The 9,472-nt window shown below is 33.9% G+C and overlaps 1 protein-coding gene across 2 annotated transcripts in view; it reads left to right on the top strand.

The window, feature by feature from the left end:
- The window catches only part of LOC108694281, a 97,447-nt gene that overhangs the window by 31,100 nt on the left and 56,875 nt on the right, over nt 1–9,472 (top strand). The window contains exon 1 of one of the 2 annotated variants that reach the window (XM_018203668.1): nt 1,545–1,652. The exons of the other annotated variant lie outside the window; for it this stretch is intronic. The gene's annotated coding sequence lies outside the window, so the exon portion shown is untranslated. Of the gene's footprint in view, nt 1–1,544; nt 1,653–9,472 lie in introns of those variants that run through there. 2 annotated transcript variants of the gene reach the window in all.

The following is a 9,472-nucleotide window of genomic DNA, read 5'->3' as shown; positions in this document are numbered from 1 at the left end:
ATATATATATTTGAATATAATAATTCAATAATCTAAAATCAAAAATAAGAGAAATTCAATGAACTTTTAGGGAATTAATAATCGGACAATAATTTTAATGATTATTTTATAATCTGAAAACGTTGCAGAATTCTATATAATAACAAGAATAACAGGGTTTCGAAATAACAAGAATAGGATTTAATAAGTGTAATAATAAATAACAATGGGAAAGTATAATTAAAATGGATTTAAAATAGTAATCCAAACCGCAACAGTCGTTCGAATGATCCTTGCGACCGGTGTTTATAAATAAACGAAATCTCTCGCGCCATTATTTGCTCTTTTGTGGAATGTTTTGTAAGCGAGCTTATTCTGTACATGGACCATCACTTGGAGCCTCGATTTTCTGCTTCATCAAGACATCGCCAACGCAAGCCGGCCGGCCGTATGCTAATCGGGTGCATGGCGGAGAGGGAATGCAGAAACGCCACCCTCCGAAGAAGGGCGATACGAAGGGAGAGTCCCCCGGATGATCCCTTCGACCGAGTGAGTGACATCGTACGCAGGAACAAGGGCGTGCGGATTTTATGGTGCAGCTTTTTTTTTCTTTTTGGACCCGACGGCGATTACACGCACACGTCGTCCGAGCGGACGGACAAACGACGATGACGTGACCGCGTGAAATTGCGTGGGTGATGCAGGATTTGTTGCATGTATCGTTGCAATCGAGGAACGATAAAAAGAACGTAAATAGCGTACAGATTTAGGGTATGAAAAACAATTTAATGGCTGCATGCATTGTCGATTTAATAATTCGAAATTTTGAGATGTCCCTTAAATTACTTAAACGATATTTTAAAGATACGCTAAGCAATTAACAAGAGGAAAATATTAATTGCTCTATTGAAATCCAATACTTAATTGGATTTCAATAGAGAAAAATTATCATACTTTCAAAAAATGATGTAAACATGTGAGTTTGAAAAAAGTACAATCTTTATAATTATTTTCTATTGTATTTATGTTTCAATTTTGCGTACCTTCTATTTTTTACATAATTCATAATCGTTAAATATCTTTTCAATACGTGCGTTTTCCTTTACTCACAATTTTCCGATTAAATCAATATAAAAGAAATAAATATTTTCTATTCTACGCCGGAAATTTCCTAAACGCCGTTTATATACGGGAAAACGCAAACAGTGCGGACTTCCTGTGGAGTTCTACCCCATTCGGCGCACGTGACTGCCGAGAGCGGCGATAACGGCATTTAACTCTCCCATGCGTTCTGCAAAAATCCGGTAATTCGCGGAGAGGACATTCCCTTGATATCGATATACCCCCTTCGGGGCACGTCGCACGTACATCGAGCCGAGGCACCCTTTCCCTACGGCCCTGCCGACCTCCCACTATTCTCTCTCGGTAGTCGGCAGTAGTGCTCAGTCTCTGTCGAGCTACCATCGTGTTCGGAGGTAGCTTGCTCTGTTTTTTTTTTCGGCTCACCCGCTCGTGTCACGAGCGTGATCGCGATTAGAGATAGTGCGTGAGTACACCAAGTGCGAGTACGTAATTACAATTTTTGTGAACGGTTGAGAAAATTGTGAATCTGCCAGGTGGTAGCTATACAGCACGTCGAAACTAATGGGGGATGACGTTCGATGGAGAAAAAGGTATGATTTTGTGTGAAAGGGGTTGAAACTCGGAGGGATAGGCACTACGACGGAGGGTATGCGTAATGCGTCGCGAGATGCGTCTTTCCTCGGTGAGAGGTTCTCTCCGAGGTGGCGAGGTTTCGCGATCTGGAGAATTTGCAAGATTAGATGGGCTTGGGATCGCGGGTATTCGACAAATACGACGTGATTGAATTCGGCGACGTATCCGCGTGATGTTCGGCGAGCAGCTTGTAATCCGGAGCGTGTGGAGATTGGAATCGTTCAAATATTTGGAGTGTCGAAGGATTCGAATCGGATTTTATTACGTCGCATAGTTTGGAAACTGTGATCTTTTTCTTCTCAAATACATTCGAAACGTTGGATGTTTCGAATGGTAATACACGCGAAAGATAAGACGAAAATTGGAGAGTAGACTTCGGAGGATTTAAATCTAAGCTTTCAAATATGTCATACTTGATCATCCCTTCTTTACGTCACGATTCTTTTTTCCGATGCTTCTCGCTTCAACGCGTTATCACCTTGACATCTCGTTTCGAATCGTACATGCATGAAATAACAGAAAAAAATTACAAAATTATGTAGAATATTTTTTAAGATTTTTAACAACTAGAATGTTTTCTATGGTGAAAGTAAATGTTAAAATTAATGTGCACGCAGAAAAATATTAGTCTAGACGACTAAGAAAGTGATTACTAAATTTATTCTTTTTTTCTTTTAAATAACGATTTATTTTTAAGCAATGGTTATCTTTAAGAGTATTTTCTTGATAATAGTCCTAAAATAAACTTATTACAAATTTTAAACAAATTTCACATCATGTATACAAAGAAGAACAAAAATTTTTCTGTTGAAGAATTATAAAAATCAAAATAACTTTGTACATATAATAAGCAAATTGAAATTGTTTTAATTTCATAATCTTGATCAAAGTATTAAATTTACTAGGAATATATTTTGATGCTTGTGATGCTTATGATATATTTGCGGATATATGTATTTTTAAATATTTGAACTCAAGTAATTAATATTTAAGTATTATCGTATTAAGTATATTTATTTTTCTGTGTAGGTTTATAAATGTTTCAATATAAGAAGTTATGACAAAGAAATAAAATAGCACATATTAATAATCGAATTTTTTCTTTATCTGTGAGAAACTATAAAAGAAAAAGTCTATAAATGGAAATTTCGATAAGAACTACGATAGAAAGAAAATTAATATTCTATTTTCTCAAGTTAAGTAAAAAGTCAATATGACATTTGTGGAGTAACAAATGTCATATTGACTTTTCATTTTTCAATTCAATCCCGTATTGACTTGCAAGGCTAACTGCCATTTTGAAATGTAAAATTCTCTCTCGCACTTTGCATAATGCATACATATTATACTATATTGATTATGACTTTTCAACGATTTAAGAATATCTCAGTAGATTAAATAAAAGTATTATCGGTTTATTATGTTTTTCTAATATAAAACTAGTTTTAACTAGTTTTTTTTATAATACTAGTTTTTCTAGTATATACTAATTTTTATTTAATAATGGAATGCAATGACATATTTTTTTATTATAATCTAAGCCTATTCAACGAACAATAAACAGCGGACTATTTAACGGATAATATTTTCATATCAACGACAATAATAGGAAATTGTTATATTTCAATCAATTTAATCTATATGCTAATGATATTTTATAATTGGAATAATAAGCATTATTCTAACCCAACAAACGAGCTGACATAATTCGTCATTGTATTTTATGTTAAAATAACGACATATAACGTCAGCTTGTTTACTGAGTTAGAATAATGACATCATTGATGTAATCTTTAACGTCAAAATGACGACAAATAACGTTAACCCGTTTACTGGGTTAGCAACTAATAACGCCGATATAACACGTAATAATAACAATAGCGGGCGGACTATTTGATAATACAATTCATATTAGTGATAATAATAGCAAATTGTTTTACAATCAATTTATTGTATTTGAGAATCAATTTAATCCATATGTTAATTTGTAATTAGAATAATAAATTTGAAATTTTTAATAACGAAAACATGTTTTGTTTGCTAAGTTAGAGAATAATACTTATTTAATTATAAAATATTATAAACAGCATATAGATTAAACTTTCAAGTATAAAAGTGTTCTCTTATTATCATTAATGCGAAAATATTTTCTGTCAGAGTTCGCTCGCTATATTGCTCGTCGTTATCACATAGTACATCGGCATGTCATTATAGTCGCTAATCAGGAACTATTTGTTTCTACTTTCTCTGCAAAAAAAATCTTGCTCGTACGGTGTGATCGATCGTAATTTGAGCTAAAAGATTCCTTTCATCGATAGGATTCAAAGATCCTTACAGGTCGGTGCATCGAGTTGGCGTAAGTCTCCTTGCAATTTCTCCATGAATTTCTCCTGGCAATTTCTAAAAGAGACGCTCCTCCTCGCGGCTATTACGTGGCTCGTGATCTCGCGCGGAAAAGAGCTCGACGAGAGAATAATAAGCCGGGTGGTGCAATGAATGAATCCGTAGGCGCTAGAAATGAAGAGGCTGTACGCGTCTTACGATTTTCCGCGACTGTAGACATTAAATTGTGACGAATACTCGACGGAAACGCACGTAGCGGTATACCTTAACGTTCTCATTATGTCGCGCGCTTCCGGTGATCAGATAACCCGCTAGAAAGCTGGAGTCGCTTCTTCGTCATGTTCACGGTTCAAGGGAATTTGTACACGTAACAAGATTGCTGTTTTGATAATTAGTATTTGGATTTTTATCGACAAATTTTATCGTGTTGATATTAAAATTATATTGTGTAATAACTATTTAATTTTTTTAGAGAGTTAGAAAGGAAACAAAGTGCATTTCTTGCGTGTAATAAGTGCTTTTATATATGTAGGTGATTTAATTTTCTCTGTATAAGAGAAAAACATTATATTACATGTTAAATATATAAATTTATTTTTATATAATGTTATTTGTACACAGAAAACTAAATTACACACATATATGTAGGAACTTATTACATATTCTTATTACAATGCGAAGTTTTTATAAATTTTGTGTAAGTAAAGTTTTTACGTATACATGAGAGGAAAAATTTCAAAAATTTTTTAATTTTTTAGCTGTTTAATTTATTTGTATTAGCAAAAAAAATTATAAAAGAGGAAAAAATAGAATGTCACACACATTTTAGAATTGCATAAAATATGACGTAATTCAAGTAATTTTATTTGACACCAGAATACAATTTATTCTGTGATTATTCTAGTTATTAGCTATACAATTACGCTTTTTAAAGATACGCTCGCGCTTCTAGTATTTTTATTATTTTCAAAAATTTATCAGGAAGATACTTTTTAAAGGTATAATTTAAATATTTATTAATATGTATATATAAAGAGATTATATTATTTTATTTAATATATTATATTATTTTTGGAACGTAAATTAATAGGAGAACTAAGAATATGCCCCAAATTGCAGTTAACGCGATTAAGTGACCCTGACCTGAGCAGCGGTGTGGCGAACCTTAACGAAGATTCGTTCCCACGATTGGCGAGCATGTATATATAGCCGCGGAACTTCCCGAACTTCGAAATCGTCATAATTTGACAACGCCCACAGGCGGAGCATCGTAATTTTCGAACTTAATGATCCGAAATATCCTGATGTCGCATTTTCAACCTGATGATCGAAGCAAGTTTTCCTTGGTTCACGATTTGAGCGAAAAAAGAGAGAAATGAGATCTAGAAATGTCCTTTGTTCGCACGAGAAAAAGGCTGCAAAGCACGGCGGTTTAATCGACACGATCTTAACTTTGACTTCCTCTGCTTTTAAGAGCGAAGTACGTGTGAGTTACAGCACCGCAGTGCAGTGCCGGTGCAGTGCGACTGCAACGAAGGACCGAGTGCGCATCCTCATTCGCGTCCTTTTAAAGGTATTGTTAGCGCCTGAATATGCCCGGTTCAGTGACGATAACGATTGTGACTGTTACTGTCGTTGCTTTTTTCTTTTACTACGTCGATATTTTCTGCGAGAAAAATTCTCAACTACTCGAAGAGAATATCTCAACTCGAATAAATTAAATCTCGCACAACTCCAGGTTGTATAATAAAATATTTCATGGCGCATTGGTTCTTGCAAGGACACGTCTGCTCATCATCAATAAAAATTTACATTATTTCTTTTCCTTTCTTCTGAACGTTTTCTTTTCCTTTACGTATCTAATTAAAAGCTTTTAGGATTTAATCTTGCGAAGGAAATCGTCTGAGCAGGGAAAGAAGAATATATCCCGTGGGTGCAGTCGAGAGCTTTGACTTAGGATCGAGTGGGTGGAAGGTTATCCTGGGAGATCGGAGACTGCGTTCGCGAGACTTCTCTTGAGGGTGATGGAAAGAGGTTTTCCGCCCCTTTTGCGGAAGGGGCTACGATTCGTTCAGTGACCATAAAGAGCACGTGATTGTCTGCTCTTGGAGACTCCCGATAAAGAAAAGCTCTCAGATGAAATTTGATGTGAAAATTTCTAGTCTAATTGTAATTGTTTTATCAGAGATATTTTTATTAATTGTTGCGATTATTGATGGTTTATAATTTTTTCGCATCATTAAACGTAATATTGAAAATATTTTCAGAATAGTTTGAGGATTGTTAGCTTTTTTACTTCTTTTTGCGTTAAATAACAAGCACACAAAAGAAATAATTTAAGAAATTAATTTTTTCATTAAATAATGAGCGTTTACGGGGAATTTTTATAATTATGTTAATAAATAAATGTTTAGTACTGTGTATGAAAATTTTGTAAGAGGAAAAATGATTGTAATTACCATAATTTAACTATAATTTTCAATGCCTAAGATATTTTTTAAAAAACTATAAATATAATTATCGTTATTAATATTATAGTAGTAATAATCGAGTTCTTAATTATTTTACTATATAATTAGAGTCACAAATATGAAGATTTTTTTCTCAATATGAATCTGAATGATTCAAAGAGAAAAATACAATCCAGAGCGTTTATTTCGGCAACAACAAACTTTTCGATACTCAGAGTAAATTTAGATTAAACTAATAATAGTGCAAAAATTTATTTTGAAGTAGTATTTTCTTTTAGAGTTCATTTTTTTAAAGCGACTAACCTCCGCCGCTTCGTAAAAACTAAGTGCGACGGCACTTGACCCTTCTCACATAGTTCTAGTAAGGTTGCCGTCTCTCAGGAGTAATACACATCCCTTCGTGATCTTTGCGATTATCCAGCACGGAACAGTGCAGTTTTTCTCCCTCGAACAGCAATCTTACTCGACATTTTCCCGGAGTGCAAGATAAAAACAAATCTTTCGCGTCCGTTACTGGCGCTTCGTTCCTTATCTAGACCGTTTCACCGACGAGGCAGATCCGCATTGTATTATTATACGTGATACTGAACTTCCCAGACAATTGCCGCGAGAGTAAAGCTTTTGCAAAAGGATGGCAAAGGACATTTTCAAGGGTGGTGGATAATTCGTGAGAACATTTCGTAGGAAGGATGTGTGCGACATGGGTTGACAAGGGATGAGGGGTGAGGAACGAAACCCTGGGGAGAGGCAGAGACAAATTTATAAACGTAAATGTCGCGCGAAATAAGTTCCAGACTATCTAATTATTTTTTAATAAAATTACTGGTTTTTTTTAATTCAAGGAAATTGTTGTTATTTTTTTTTGTAAAAAACATACTTATTTGTGATCTAATATTAATTAGCAATTCCGAGTTTGAGAATATAAAAATAAAGATATTAAAAAGTTCCTTAAAGTGCGTTACTAGATACATTTATTATTTTCTTAGCATAGAAAAAAAATGGCTGCGTTTCAATAGTTTTTAAATTCAACCAGCATCCTGCCAACTGTATTGAATACTGCGAGAAAAATGAAGGCAGTTTCGAGAGAGGATCAAAAAGAAGGAAAACAAGGAGCCAACGAAAGTCCTCTAAAATTCCTACAAGGCGAGGAGACACTAGTGCGAAGCATGTCGGATCTCAAGACCTCCTTCGTCCCTTTGGGCTTCCTCTGTCTTTTCTCGTTTCCTTCTTCTCTTGGCTTCTTCATAGTGCTGAGCTGTCGCGATTTACTCGTACGAAAGCCACCCCTTGGCGTATCTCTAATGTCGGATACGCGTGTCGTCATCTGTGCCTCTATTCGTATGCAGAATCTTCACCTCTTTCGTAAAACGTTTCTTCTTCCTGCAACTTGAAAAAGCGACATAATTTCTATTTCAAAGAAAATTTTATTGTACACATGAGATGTTTCATGCATGAATCTTTTTTATCGGTTTAATATAGATTCCTTTTTCAAGAAAAAAATTTCAATGAGCTTTTTGTATTATAAGCAAATAATAAAGTAAAAATTTTTAAAAGTTAAATTTTATGAACGCAAATGTATACCATAGTGAAATGGAACACAAAAAGAATAGTTTTGCTCAAGTATCTAAAAATTTAACTAAATATGAAAATAATTTGAATGGGCCATCAAAATAATGTAAAAATTTAATTTCAAAATTAAATTTCAAGCACGATGAGCAATGCTACAAAAAGTTGGACATTTTATCATTCAATTTGAGTCCTACATATCTTTATAGTCAAATAAATTATTTTTAGATTTGTCACTGTTAGATACTAAAGCAGCAATGATAATCTAATCCCTTGATTAAAAATAACATTTTGTTAATTTCTGCATGTCAAAATGTAAATCATTCTATTTCTGTGATTTGTTTCAAAGTAAACACAATGTGTATATTACATATGCCCTTTTAAATAATAAACTATAAATTTGAGTCAATATATTTATATTTAGATTTTCTTGAGTTAAATTATTCAATTCCATTGTTTTACTTAAATTAATTACATTTGAGTAGAACTAATGACAAATAATATAAAAATATCACTATGTAGAAATGATTAAAAATAACTAAATTGTGATATAATGGGACATTATGGATTTAACAGTGTATTTAATTAAAATTTTAAATATTTCTGTAAAATCGTTCTTTTCGTATATCATTCATGCAAATAGAATTTTTAATTTTCAATGCTACCTCTGGCCCAATAACGTCAAATTAAAATTCCAAACTTACGTAATAATAACTTTCGAAGTTCATCTTCTATTCCCATCGAGTTGAATTAAAAATTCGTCACGAAAATATAAACTTCTCCCATTTTCCACGTCTATTCCCGAGCGAATACTCACGCCGAACTTTCTGTCGGCCAGAAAGTCATGCTCGATGAGAAATTTCGCTCTTGAAAACGACATAATACGTCGGCGAGAAGTTTACAGACCGAGAGAGAAACTTACAAGAGCCGGTGACCATGTTTCTCGTGTTTCCGCATTTTTCATATTTCCGAATTTCTTCCGTGTTCCCTCGCAATCGCGAGGTATAGCCACTCACATTTCCGTCATTTTATCTTCGCAGCGATTTTATTTCTCATCCGCATGGTATTCTCCATTTTCCGCGGTAAGAAAATATCTGCGGCGCAACGTCAGCAGTGCAATTGCGATATGTCTCGAGCTTTTTTTCTCTTTTTTCTCTTCTTTTATGTACATCGATGATGCTTTTTTCCAGAGCATTTTTCTAGAAGCACAGAAAATGTTCCCTGCGATATTCCTGTAATGAAACCGCGTCTGTTCTCGAGATGCTACATCGATGAAATCACAAAAAGAGACAGAAAAAAAACCAGCACGTAATAAGAGATTGAAAAAAACCTGCAAAAAGCATAAACGGGATAAAAGGAAATGAGAGTGTAGTGAATTGTAATAAAATGCAGTAGAA

Source organism: Atta colombica, unplaced genomic scaffold (genome assembly GCF_001594045.1).
Source record: "Atta colombica isolate Treedump-2 unplaced genomic scaffold, Acol1.0 scaffold12, whole genome shotgun sequence".
In the NCBI taxonomy this organism is placed as follows: domain Eukaryota; kingdom Metazoa; phylum Arthropoda; class Insecta; order Hymenoptera; family Formicidae; genus Atta; species Atta colombica.
The sequence above is the reverse complement of the archived record's forward strand: the minus strand, read 5'-3'. Positions and strand labels throughout refer to the sequence as shown.